We start from the raw sequence: 14,804 nt of genomic DNA, 5'->3' as shown, positions 1-14,804 counted from the left end.
TAGAGCCCACACAGAGGCATACCGACAATCCTCCTTTCCATGAACAATATGAGACTGGAATGTAAGGGAGAACTGATAAAAGTACTCAAGGTACCCTCCGCCACACACCGTCAGGTGGCTTGTGGAGTATGGATGTAGATGTAGATGCAGAAATTGGAGCGGAAAGTGGCAGTAGATGCTACCTCCTATCTTCCTGCATCTTGACGCCTTTTTATAACAGATGGTGCGCCAGGCAGGAAATTTTTAATCGACACTGGTTCAGATCTCAGTATACTATCAAGTCCTTGCATTGTTACCGGCCGTGCACAACATTTAACTTATCCACTGCCAACAATTCACAGATTTCAACATACGGATTACAACAAGAGAATCTGAACTTGGGACTCCCTAGAGATTTTAAATGGAATTTCACAGTAGCAGATGTCGCAGAAGCAATACTAGGAGCTGATTTCTTATCACACTTCAGACTTTTGCCAGACTTGGCCAATGCTTGCCTGATAGACAGTCTCACCAACCTATCAATGGCTTGTTATTATCATGACACAGACTGTACCAGTATTAAGTTAGTTCAAATGGCAGACACAGAGTACCGTGCAGTCCCTAGCAGATTTTTCCTGAATTAATGAAACCACCTGGAGCACTGCACAAAGTGTTGCATGATACAGTACACTACATAAAAATCACAGACTGTGTTATGTCAACCTAGGACACTACCACCAGAATGCCTCGCTATAGCTACAGCGGAATTCGAGCTAATGCTTAAAGGAGGAATTATACGCCCGTCATCCAGTCCATGGGCGTCAGCCTTACACCTCGTTCCAAAAAAAGGTGGAGCCTGGCGTCCGTGTGGCGACTACAGAGCACTGAATGCCATAACTATTCCGGATTGTTATCCTGTACCTTTGTTAAGGGACTACAATCACGCGCTGCACGGTGCCACAGTCTTTAGTGTGCTAGACTGCGCAAAGGGCTATACACAAATTCCTGTAGCGCCAGAAGGGGTACCAAACACTGCCATAACAACACCCTTTGGATTGTTTGAAAGTAATTTCATGACGTTTGGTCTGGGAAATGCTGCACAGACATGGCAACGTTTTCTGGATTCTGTATTACGAGGATTGACCTTCTGTTTTGCCTACCTGGATGACGTTCTCATATATTCTGCAAACAATTTACAGCACAAGCAGCATTTAAAAGAAGTACACCTATGCTTAGAGAAGTTTGGAATAGTGTTAAATACAGCGAAATGCCTGTTTTGCCAACCTGAAGTGGAATTTCTAGGTCATCGCATATCCGCTACAGGTTCAGCACCCTTACCCGGAAAAGCTGAGGCTATTCTACACATGCCCAAGCCTATTATGGTCCAAGAATTAAGAAGATACCTAGGCATGTTAAACTTTCACAGAAGGCATCTACCACAGACAGCTGAACAGCAGGCACCATTAAACTTGTTATTAGCTGTCCCAAAGGTTCGCAGCAATGCAACCATGCAATGGAATGAGGAATCTGATGCAGCATTCGAAGTGACACATCAAAGCCTGGCTCAGGCCGCACTGCTGGCACACAATAAACTAGAAGCACCTTTGGCACTGGTGGTGGCACTAACCAGTTTGGTGTTGGTGCAGCCCTGCAACAATTGGTGGATGGCACATGGCAACCTCTAGCATACTATTCGCACAAGTTGTCACCAGCACAACAACGCTGGAGTGCTTACGATAGAAAATTTTTGGCTGTATATTTAGTGATCAAACATTTCAGACCACAAGTAATTTTTACCGATCATAAGCCCTTGACTTACACATTCAACAAGAACAGTGACAAATACTCCCCAAGGCAGTATTCTCAATTGGAGTTCATAAGCCAATTCACCACAGGCTTACGCCACATCGCAGGTTTAACTAACATGGTAGCTGATTGTTTGTCACAGGTATCCAGTATAACACAGTCTGTAACTGTGGCCAAACTGGCACAAGCCCAGCAGGAAGATGATGAGCTAAACACCCTGTTGAGTGACGACAACACGGCATTGAAGTTACAGCTAGTTGATGTGCCCAGGAATATATACGACTACATTGTGACGTACAACATGATCAATCACGCCCTTACGTTCCAATCACACATCACAGCCTATTTCACCCCAGTGTTCGAGAAACTACCAGACTGGTGTCCGAAAGATTTGTATAGCCAGGAATAGACCCCAATTGCCGTAACTGGATTAGATCTTGCCCACGCTGTCCGCTATTCAAAGTGAGCAGACACATGCGCCCTCCAATTGGATAATTCCCGGATGTCAAGGCATGCTTCTTGCACATTCATCTGGATGTCATTGGACCTCTTCCACCATCAGGTGGTAATTGCTACCTGCTAACAATCATTGACAGGTATACATGCTGGCCGGAAGCAATACCTACCGATAACATCTTGGTGGAAACTCTAACAACGGCATTCATTCATGTCAACCTGGATATCGAGAATCAGCTACCCACTCCACACAACAACTGATAGAGGATGACAGTTCGAATCAGAACTATTTGCTCAGTTAGCAAGATTCTGGGAATACTGCCATCACCACAACACCACCTACCATTCGGCAAGCAACGGAATGGTAGAAAAAAATGGCACTGTACCTTAAAAGCAGCCCTCATTTGCCACGGTACTAAATGGATGGAAGCATTACCCATTGTACTGTTAGATCCTAGGACAATCTTTAAACCTGATATGGATGCCTCCCCGGCAGAGTTTGTCTACGGAGAAACAATATGTCTGCCTGGAGAGTTTGCTGACGACTCAGGGGTACCGAATGCAGATGTCCAGTCAGAATATTTACAAGGATTGAGAGAAATGATCAAGGAAATCAAACCTGCGAAAGAGTCCAGACATGGAGCCCCGGTGTCATTCATGCACAACGATTTAAAAACTTGCACGCATGTATTGTTACGAACAGATGGCGTCAAACCACCACTACACCCGCCATACACTGGACCTCATCACGTGATATGCAGAGATGCACACACCCTAAACATAGTACTGAATGGGAAACAAGTATAGTGAAACCTGCTTATATACTTCAAGACACTCTGGCAATGTCAGCATCGCACAGCGATCAGCACAAGACAACGATGCAGAACCCCACTCCGCTACCTCCGCAGTCAGTAAAGCAGCAGCCTTGATGCACCACGCATTCAGGCAGACAAGTGCACTTCCCTGCCCGCTACAGAGAGGAACATCTGAACTCCACTCTCACCAAGGGGTCTCATGTGGTGACTACCGCACACGTCGATCGCAGCTGACTCGTAAAATTCGCGCCAACCACAGAGATTGTTCTCCACAGTTCGCACAGGAGTCACAGAGAAGAGAGCCATCAACTGTGATTCTCATACCTACCTTTTTACTCTTTGTTATTGATTCTCTTTTATGTATTCTCTTATTTGACAACCTGTTATATGTGAAACAAATAAAAAATAAACTTGAGTTCAGACTTTGTTAGTTTCGGATTTCTAACTGTGTTTGTGTGGGTACACACCTACTTTTGCAACACCTCTGTGCATGCAGTAATTATTCTTATCTTATCCACATGATCCCTATGTGAGGAATACAGAGAGGACTACAGTACATTTGCAAAGTCATAATATAAAGCTGGTTCTTTAAACTTTGTCAGCAGACTTTCTCAGAATCAATTGTGTCGATCTTCAAGAGGGTTCCAGGTCAGTTCCCTCAGTGGATTACAACCTCTGACCATTCATACTGCCCTGATCTGTATACGTTCAATATGCCCTGCTAGACTTATTTGGTAAGGGTCTCACACACTTTAACAATATTCTAGAACTGTTCACGCAAGTGATTTGTAAGCTATCACCTCTATAGACTGACTGTACTTCCCCAGTATTCTGCCAATAAACTGTAGTCTACCACCTTTACCCACAACTGAGCCTACGTGATCTTTCCTTTTCATATCCCTGTGAGGGATTACACCCAGGTATTTGTATGAGGTGCCAGATTCCAACAGTTACCATTCAACATTTGACCTAAGATTATACCTCCTAATGAGTAGACCATAGCAGGAATTTAATTACTGGCTGAAATTGAAAGATATTTATGAAATTTTGAAAGTCAAATTTCATTGGTCCTGGAAGCCATTACATAGGCAACATGCAACTGGTGCTGGGTATCATGAACCAGGTTAGTCATTTAGTAATACCAGTGGATTAGTGTCTGGGAGAGAAATGCATCCTGTCCTGGACCCTCTTCGCCTTTATTTATGTTAATTATGTACCTACAGTTGTGAATGGTGTAGAGTACAAATTTGCTATGTTTTTAGATGTCAAGCATTGCAACATCTTTCAAACAGTTGGCAGTAACACTTTATCAAAAGTTTTAACTAGTTTATGTTAATGCCCTTATTGTGTTTTGTTATCAATAACTCCACTGTGTCTGAATATGACACAGCAGTCCAGCTGCGTGGCAATGAATGTAATTTTGTGTATGAAAAAAAGGCAGTAATTCTACGTGGCATATTGAGCAGTTCATTGACTGAAAACTTGAGTATATTAGACGTCGATAAACATAATAGTATGGCAAGCATTTTCATTTAAGTACAATCTGTGCTTAGTAGCTGTTCAGGTTTTGGGAAATATGTTACCATAAACTTGCTAACATGAATGAAAGGGTTTGTGCATGACTGTGTTTGGATTATCATGGGCTTGGCAGTGAATGTGTAAATTATCAAATTCCAGAATATACCAAGGTTTTGCCATTATTTCCACCTTTCATTCAAAATTAAGACCTTTTCTGATGCTTGGAATAGTTACATTGTATGCTGCCTGGTGGAAGTTTCAGTACAGTACGTTTCTGCATAGCTTTCTTACCCATGATCTGCCGCAGTGCATTCACAGCTAGGTCCAGGTAATGGAAGAAAGAAACCATGCTGCCACAGACAGTCGAACTGGAGATGAGTGATCTGCATTTAATGAAATCTGTGCATTCAGAGAAAATCCATTAGTAAAGATCATAAATATAATTTTTTACTGATAACTAATACAATTTTAACATCAAATAGCAAACAAATTAGGATCAAAAAACGTTGTAAGGTTGTATAATGCATACAGCTGTAATTTATGACAATGTATTCAATCAATTATTGATTAACACTAAAAATTTTGTTATCTGAAGACAGCTCATTTATTATGAACTACGTATCAAAAATTATATTTATGGTCTTCACTAACAAAGAATTTTTATGAACCCCTATTTTTTTAAAGTGCAGTACAGCTAATGACATTAGCTGATGAACCAACCTGGGTACAACTGTCAAGAACTGGGCACGTTCTCAAGCAGAGAACATTAAACACTGTACTGGCAACTTCTTTGATCAGTGACAAAATTTCATGAGTTTAATGAAAAAAAAGAATAGACAACTGCATGTAAAAAGATACTGACACACTAAAACGACAGCTTCTTTCAATCTGCAGCTTCATTTTCATTAAGCACTATTGAAAGTGGCAGAATATTACTATGCAATTCCCAGACTTATTATCAACATCTAAATTCTGTACTCATTTCACAAAAAAACACAAACTGAAATCAACTAATACAACACTGTCCTGTACTTTAAAATTATTCTGTCAAAAATTCCGGAACCTGATTTCCAAGAAAACTAAAGTTCTTCTTAAAATATGTTTAATTAGATTTACAAAAATATAAGAAGCTATACTTCAGTATCCATTTCTCATTTAAAGTAACCAAAGTTATTGGGTATAAGTTTTCTGTCTCTGTAGGATAGATAATTGTTTATTTTCTTTAATAAGGAACAAGTATTTTGACATATGAATAGCTTAGGAAAAAGGCTAAACTGTTCGGAAGACAGACCACTTAGTTGATACTATAGCTGCCTAATTGCAAGGCTGTTCAATTTTTTTCCCCATTAAACATGTTGCATGTTGATATCACAAATCTGACTACTTATTACATATGTGTGGCATGTTCCATCAGACATGCCCAGCAGAACATACTTTTGTTCTCGATACAGTGACTGTAATTATCAATTTTTGGAGGAAGATACCAATATCAGCATCAATTGGACATTGAAACAATTCACTGGTGAAAGCTAAAAATTTGTGGTGGACTAGGATTTAAAACCAGATTTCCTGCTTTACATGAGCAGTCACCTAAAACATTCTGGCTACCTGAGCACACCCTTCATTTGATCCAAACTCTAAACCTATCCCACATACAAGATATGTTTGCAGCAACTTTCATATTCCCACTAGAGGTTTGAACCCTATCGTGCACATGCAGTGAGGATGTTATCAGTTAGCGTGCTTGAAGTTGTGAATTTGGGTCAGATAGCGAGTGTGTTCAGATAGCTGAAACAGCTAAGGCAAACACTAATGTGAAGCAGGAAATCTAGCTTTGAGTCACAGTCTGGCACAAATTTTCACCTTTAGCTACTGAATTATTTTAATAGTTTATTGCAGCTATTGTTAGTACACCCTCAAAGTAATTGTTGATCAAAAAGTGAAAATACACAACTGGTCAGTTCTATTTAAAGTGGTAGTCCAGCTTTTGGGACAAAATATGCATTTGAATGTAACACTAATCCCAGCTGGCAACCCTACCTCAAATGCTCAGCTTACTGACCATTAGATATGGGCAATAAGTTACAAAATTCCTTCAGAGAGCTGAATCATTCTATAGAGTGGGGGACAGGGGGCTGGATAAAAAGGATATCTATTAAGAACCAAATGTTTCCTGTGATGTCAGCAAGTGGGATGAGTACTGTAGGGTAAGTTGCTGCAACAGCCTGTGGTGTAACAGATGACAAGTGGTCTGTTGCATGCGCCATCTATCACCCCTGGCCTAGCACAAATTCTAATTAAATGATAAAATTCAGTTGCGTGTCAGGATTTCTTAGTTATGTGCATAAATACTGTGGCAGTATTTGGTTTTTATATGTGCAGATAATTCAAACACTGAGCCAGCAACTGGTGCGGACTTTCGTTGATGCGGCAAGTAGTGGGCCGCTATGGAGCAAACACAGTGAGGCTGACGACGTTACTCGCTGGAGGTCCAGAGTCGCGGCAGCAGGATACTCCGACACAGTTGTTGGACTTCGGAGGAAAATAATGAAGAATGTATTATGAGGAACTTTGTGTATAACAGCGAAAGTAGGAAGAAGCAATTTAATGGGCAGTAACGCAGTAGATGGTACCTCAAGAGCAGACTGTACATAGGTATCAGAAATAAATTGCTGTAACTATTGTAGAAAAGGAGTTCTGAATAAGAGTTATTACGAGAAGTAGTCAGGCAGCGTCAGTTACTGGTGAATGATCGCAATAGGTGACATTTTCTTCATCAGCTGCACTGTTCCTTCTTTCACTCGATGAATTTAGTCAACATTAAGCTGGAGCTGAACTACGCAAATAATAAAACTCATTAGTAGGGCGGCGACAGCGCACTTGGTGACCCTGCAATTGGAAGACAATTTTGCATCCTTGAACCTTGAAGCAACAAATTAATCTAATTAAAATAAAAATGTTTACATAAGAAAGTAGAACATATGAGAGAAGTGAAACCTTTTATTCTTTGAAAGTGATCAAGTATAACGAATATCACAAAGTAACAAAGCGAATACAAACACATGATAAGACGGTTTAACCAGCACTTACAAACATCAAGAACAACCAACAAGTGACCGATGCTACGAGTTACAGCTATGTCACCAAAGAAGTTAATTACATCAGAGCAAACAACGCCAGCTGTGCTACAGCCGAGACACACCAGCAGACGATGCTAGCCAACAAGCCAACCACTACAATTCACATTTGGTGAGCTACAACTGTTTAAATATAATTAACTACTATAATGTGATCAGTGATATTTGGAATAAAAAGTGATTTCAATACAGTAATATTTATTAGAAAACAGAGAGAAAAAGAAAAAGATATAATGATAGGCAGTGATTTCTGTACTGTGTATTGTTGTTGTTGTTGTTGTGGTCTTCAGTCCTGAGACTGGTTTGATGCAGCTCTCCATGCTACTCTATCCTGTGCAAGCTTCTTCATCTCCCAGTACCTACTGCAACCTACATCCTTCTGAATCTGCTTAGTGCATTCATCTCTTGGTCTCCCTCTACGATTTTTACCCTCCACGCTGCCCTCAAATGCTAAATTGGTGATCCCTTGATGCCTCAAAACATGTCCTACCAACCGATCCCTTCTTCTAGTCAAGTTGTGCCACAAACTTCTCTTCTTCCCAATCCTATTCAATACCTCCTTATTAGTTATGGGATCTACCCATCTAATCTTCAGCATTCTTTCGTAGCACTACATTTCAAAAGCTTCTATTCTCTTCTTGTCCAAACTATTTATCGTCCATGTTTCACTTCCATACACGGCCACACTCCATACAAATACTTTCAGAAACGACTTCCTGACACCTAAATCTATACTCAATGTTAACAAATTCCTCTTCTTCAGAAATGATTTCCTTGCCATTGCCACTCTACATTTTATATCCTCTCTAGTTCGACCATCATCAATTACTTTGCTCCCCAAATAACAAAATTCCTTTACTACTTTAGGTGTCTCATTTCCTAATCTAATTCCCTCAGTATCACCTGACTTAATTTGACTACATTCCATTATCCTCATTTTGCTTTTGTGGATGTTCATCTTATATCCTCCTTTCAAGACACTGTCCATTCTGTTCAACTGCTCTTTCAGGTCCTTTGATGTCTCTGACAGAATTACAATGTCATTGGCGAACCTCAAAATTTTTATTTCTTCTCCATGGATTTTAATTCATATTCTGAATTTTCCTTTGTTTCCTTTAATGCCTGCTCAATATACAGATTGAATAACATTGGGGATAAGCTACAACACTGTCTCACTCCCTTCCCTACAACTGCTTCCCTTTCATGTCCCTCGACTCTTATAACTGCCATCTGGTTTCTGAGCAAATTGTAAATAGCCTTTCACTCCCTATATTTTACCCCTGCCACCTTCAGAATTTGAAAGAGTATTCCAGTCAACAATGTCAAAATCTCTCTCTTAGTCTACAAATGCTAGAAATGTAGGTTTTCCTTTCATTAATCTATTTTTCTAAGATAATTCGTAGGGTCATTATTGCCTCACGTGTTCCACCATCTCTACAGAATTCAAACTGATCTTCCCTGGGGTCAGCTTCTACCAGTTTTTCCACTCATCTGTAAAGAATTTGTGTTAGTATTTTGCAGCCGTGACTTATTGATCTGATAAATCGGTAATTTTCACATCCGTCAACACCTGCTTTCTTTGGGATTGGGATTATTATATTCTTCTTGAAGTTTGAGGGTATTTCGCCTTTCTCATACATCTTGCTCACTAAATGGTAGAGTTTTGTTAGGCCTGGCCCTCCCAAGGCTGTCATTAGTTCTAATGGGATGTTGTCTACTCCCGGGGTCTTGTTTCAACTTAGATCTTTCAGTGCTGTGTCAAACTCTTCACGCAGTATCATATCTCCCATTTAATCTTCATCTACATTCTCTTCCATTTCTATAATATTGTCCTCAGGAACATCACACTTGTATAGATCCTCTATATACTCCTTCCACCTTTCTGCTTTCCCTTCCTTGTATAGTACTGGGTTTCCATCTGAGCTCTTGATATTCATGCAAGTCATCCTCTTTTCTCCAAAGGTCACTTTAATTTCCCTGTAGGCAGTATCTATCTTACCCTTAGTGACATGTGCCTCTACATCCTTACATTTTTCCTCTAGCCATCCCTTCTTAGCCATTTTGCACTTCCTGTCGATCTCATTTTTGAGACGTTGGTATTCCTTTTCGCCTGCTTCATTTACTGCATTTTTTATTTTCTCCTTTCATCAATTAAATTCAGTATCTCTTCTGTTACCCAAGGATTTCTACGAGCCATCATCTTTTTACCTAGTTGATCCTCTGCTGCCTTGACTATTTCATCCCTCAAAGCTACCCATACTACTTCTACTGTATTTCTTTCCCCCATTCCTGTCAATCATTCCCCAATACTCTCCCTGAAACACTATACAACCTCTGGATCTGTCAGTTTATCCAGGTCCCATCTCGTTAAATTCCCACCTTTTTGCAGTTTCTTCAGTTTTAATCTACAGTTCATAACCAATAATTTGTGGTCAGATTCCACATCTGCCCCTGGAAATGTCTTACAATTTAAAACCTGGTTCCTAAATCTCTGTCTCACCATAATATGATCTATCTGAAACCCTTTAGTATCTCCAGGGCTCTTCCATGTATACAACCTTCTTTTATGATTCTTGAACCAAGTGTTGGCTATGATTAAGTTATGCTCTGTGCAAAATTCTACCAGACAGCTTCCTCTTTCATTCATTGTCCCCATTCCATATTCACCTACTATGTTTCCTTCTCTTCCTTTTCCTACTACCAAATTCCAGTCACCCATGATTATTAAATTTTCGTCTCCCTTCACTATCTGAATAATTTCTTTTATCTCATCATACATTTCATCAATCTCTTCGTCATCTGCGGAGCTAGTTGGCATATAAACTTGTACTACTGTAGTAGGCATGGGTTTCATGTCCATCTTGGCCACTATAATGCATTCACTATGCTGTTTGTAGTAGCTTACCCGCACTCCTATTTTTTTTATTCATTATTATAGCCACTGCTGCATTACCCCTATTTGATTTTGTATTTATAACCCCGTATTCACCTGATCATAAGTCTTGTTCCGCCTGCCACTGAACTTCATTAATTCCCACTATATCTAACTTTAACCTACCCATTTCCCTTTTCAAACTTTCTAACCTACTTGCCCGATTAAGGGATCTGACATTCCATGCTGCGACCCGTAAAACACCAGTTTTCTTTTTCCTGATAACGACATCCTCCCGAATCTGCTGATTCACAATGGCACACACAGGGACACATTGAATTTGTGTTAATGAGTGGTGGGTGAGGTACCAGAGTGATTGCTGCTGACTTCAATGTCCGGCATCCTGAGAGAAATGGTGTTTCACACACGACACTAATCAAGTTACTTGACAAGCCATGTATTGGACATCAAAGAACAACCACTGATGACAAGATGGTAAGAAATTTTGTCACTCTTTGTGGTAAGTCCACATCACTGCATGCACTGGTTATCAGTAACATCTGGTGTCAAGGTTTAAAGCTGTGTGTGTTGCGAACACACTTGTGGCACCTGTATTAGCTACAGCCTCAGTATCATCTCTGATGGCGATTCTGATTGGCAGGTGCAATTTGTGGACTGGGCTTTTGATCAGAGTAATAGGAATCCAAATTTCATATGACAGGTGTTGTTGAGTGACAAAGTTAATTTTTATGTACAAGGAGAAGTAAATCATTTATACTTGTCAGATGCTAACACTCTGGTGCGTGGATCCCTAGACATGTGCTAATGGTCAAAAATTGATCATCTGTCATGGGATTTGGGCCAAGAATCGTGGGTCCAGTGTTTATTGGTGGAACCTTGAATGGTGTGAAGTATCTTATTATGATCCATGGTTATGTGCTTCCAACACTGATGAATCAGAGGGTGATTCCCCAACCACCTTCCAATGAGACTGTGCACCTCCCCAATAAGCCACTGAAGTCAGACTGTTTCTGGCTGAAATATTTTGGAGGTCACTGGATAAGTAGGACGGGTTTTATTGAATGGCCACCACAGGATCCTGATCTTACAGCTGGAGCCTCAGATCCTGTGATGTGTGCAGCATGACTCGCAAAACTGGACTGGCACAATGAACGTCATATTGAGCATATGCTGTAATGCTGACTTTGACAAGTGTCCCAAAATTTCATAGATCATAACTCCTACACAAATAAAGGTATCTTACAACAGTTTTCACATGTTTATTCCTGAGAAAGAAGCAGTTCAGAATGATGTCACACATAATCCTCTCCCCATGTTATTTTAAATTTTAACTGTTTAGAAATGCACCTGAATAGTAACAGGTTTTTCACATAGTATTTTTCATTGCTTCACATTTCAGAGCTTTGTAACATGATGAAAAAGGGAAATACTGTTACTATGAACAAGTAACTTCCTGTTCCTCCCAAATGGTACCAGACTTTACAAGCCCCAGCATCCCATAGTACCTGTGAAGTTAGTGGTAAGGAAGACAAATGGTCTGCTTTGGTTTACTGGGAGCATATTAGATAAGTGCGGTTCATCTGCAAAGAAGACTGCATGTAGAACAGTAGTGTTACCTACACTTTTGTACTGTTTAACTGAATAGGATTTGCACCAGATTGGACTGAAGTACGACATCGAAGCAATTCAGAGGCAGGCTGCTGGATTTGTTACTGGTGGGTCTGATCAGCATGCAAGAGTCATGGGTATGCTTTGGGAACTCAAATGGGAGTCCCTGAATGCAAGAAGACATGCACTTCTAACAACATGACAGTGAAGAGAACTGACATTTGAAGCTGACTGCAGAACTAGCCTACTGCTGCCAACAAATATTTAATGAAACAACATATGGGAAACTAGGACTCATATGGAGAAATATACTCAGTTTTTCCCCTCACTCCATCTGAGACTGGAACAAGAAAGGTAACTACTAGTAGTGGTACAATATACCCTCCACGAAGCACTGTGCGGTGGTTTGCTGAGGATGCAGATATACCTCCAACAATGCAGGTCATATGGAGTTCAAATAAACCTACTCTGTTTCTGCAGAAATGGAGTAATTATTCTTGCAAATCACCCTCTTAAATTCTTTTCTTCCAGAAAACCAAATTTAGTATTTGTATTCAGCCTACCATTGTCATTTGATTCACAATCAGATATCACTTTTCGTTTTCTGATTCTCACATCCATGGCGGATTTACATTTGCCTTGAAACACTGATTCACTTATGTGTTTTTGCAAACAAATTACGTTATATTATTGCATTAGGTGAGCACTTGAAAATCATAAGTTTTTCAAAATTTGTATGTGGTAAGATTACAAATTATTTGACTACTGCAAATACAATGGCAGGTTGGCTAGTGCAAATAATTTCTATTCACTTGCACATTTTATAAATAAGAAGACTGGTCAATCAAAGGATACAATCTCACCTCTCCACTTTTACCAGTGACTGAGTGTGATTATTTTTCAGCATTGTTACCAGAATTGATCAGCATCCTTTGTTTTGAAGCTGGGTGATGTGTTTCAACCAAAGCTTTTGTCAACTGTGGCAATTGTAGCTTCTGATCTCTAAACCTGCATTATCAGATGGAGAGTTGCACTCCCCTTGATAGGAAGGGGTGCACTACTCAAAGTAAGTGGCTACTTGGTTAACCAAGCACTTGTGGAGTGTTCATAAGGGTCTTAATCTAGGCGGTAATTTGAGGTCCTCTGGTGAGCACTTGGCAGTTGATTTGCAGATAGTCTAATCAGACTGCTTCCAGAATAAGGATATTTTAAACTGCCAAAATTCAACCAGTGTGTTGTTGAAGTTAAGTTTCTGAATTTACTCCTCTCCAGGAATTTCTCACACTCAAATTATTCTTGGGATTGAGAGGTGAAAAACTTGCAGCAGAAAGGTCTGAAATATTTAATGACGCATGGAACATTTATTGCAAAGGCATTGGACACCATAGGAGGGAGTGTTCATTGATGTTCACAAAAGTATTAAACCATTTAGGATGGAAAGGTGTAGCTGAAGTTACCTTGACATGAGTAGCAGGCCTAGGTGAAAAGTAATTTGTCAGGTGTTTTTACTGGACAGGTGATTCCACCACAGTAGTTTTAGAAAAATTCACGGAGGACTACACTCAGTAGCATAGGAAATTCACGTCTTTCATTAGCTGGAGGCAACTTTTGCTGTTTAAGAATAGACTGGTGCATCGATGGCTTGACTGTAGTGGTTATCAACAACCCAGCTTGTGAAGTGTTTTGAACATTTTCCAGAAACTGTCTTGAGCAACTAGTTCAACAGCCAAGATAAAACGGAAATATTTTAGACATTTTCAACTTAAGGTCAAACTGTTGAAGATATTTTCATTCACTATTGCATTACGATCTTATATTCAGGGGTCTCATTGATGATGAAAGTGTGTTCTGAATAGAAGCATCTAATAAAGGTAATGCATGGTTTTCACTCTAGAAACTTTTCCAAAAAGCTCTTGAAATTGAATGGGTGTGGTGTTGACAGCTTCCAACTTATTTACTTCCTTATGAGATTTGTCGGTAATGATCAATGACAGAAATAGCTGTGTGGTGGCTGCACCACAGAAACGCGTGAAGGGTGTGATTGCAGCACAGCTGACAAGTCACTGGTGCCAAGCATGCATGTGGCCCACACACACACAGTTTTTCCATTATGTCAAAGTCTTGCAACAGTGTGTAACTTGCAGGTCGACAAGGCACAGAACAGGCGGGCAATGCGAGCTGGTCAACGTGACGTGACACACATTTCTGACATTTCTCGTCACAAACCATGTGGGTCAAACTAATGAGTCTCGCCACAAATGCATACATGAAGAATTGTGAATTCATTAATTTCATAGTGTGCATCCATTCATTTCCTGGTGCTTTTTCTACCTTTTGCGAAGGTCACGACACTCCGTGGGATGTGCTGAAAAGTGAACTTCCAGAGATGCAGCCTTTTACTCTCTCAGTTCACACAGTCAACCCATGGCTTGCCACTGGAGTGTAAAACCTTCTGAAACACTGATATGACCTAACTGCAAGTACAACATGGTTACATGAATGGACATTAATGACAGATGTTTGTACTAACTTGCGAGATATGGAAAAATGTGTCATTGACAAAAATGACTCATCATTTCCAGTCACCAAGTC

This window comes from Schistocerca piceifrons, unplaced genomic scaffold (genome assembly GCF_021461385.2).
Source record: "Schistocerca piceifrons isolate TAMUIC-IGC-003096 unplaced genomic scaffold, iqSchPice1.1 HiC_scaffold_2521, whole genome shotgun sequence".
NCBI classification, from domain to species: domain Eukaryota; kingdom Metazoa; phylum Arthropoda; class Insecta; order Orthoptera; family Acrididae; genus Schistocerca; species Schistocerca piceifrons.
The sequence above is the reverse complement of the archived record's forward strand: the minus strand, read 5'-3'. Positions refer to the sequence as shown.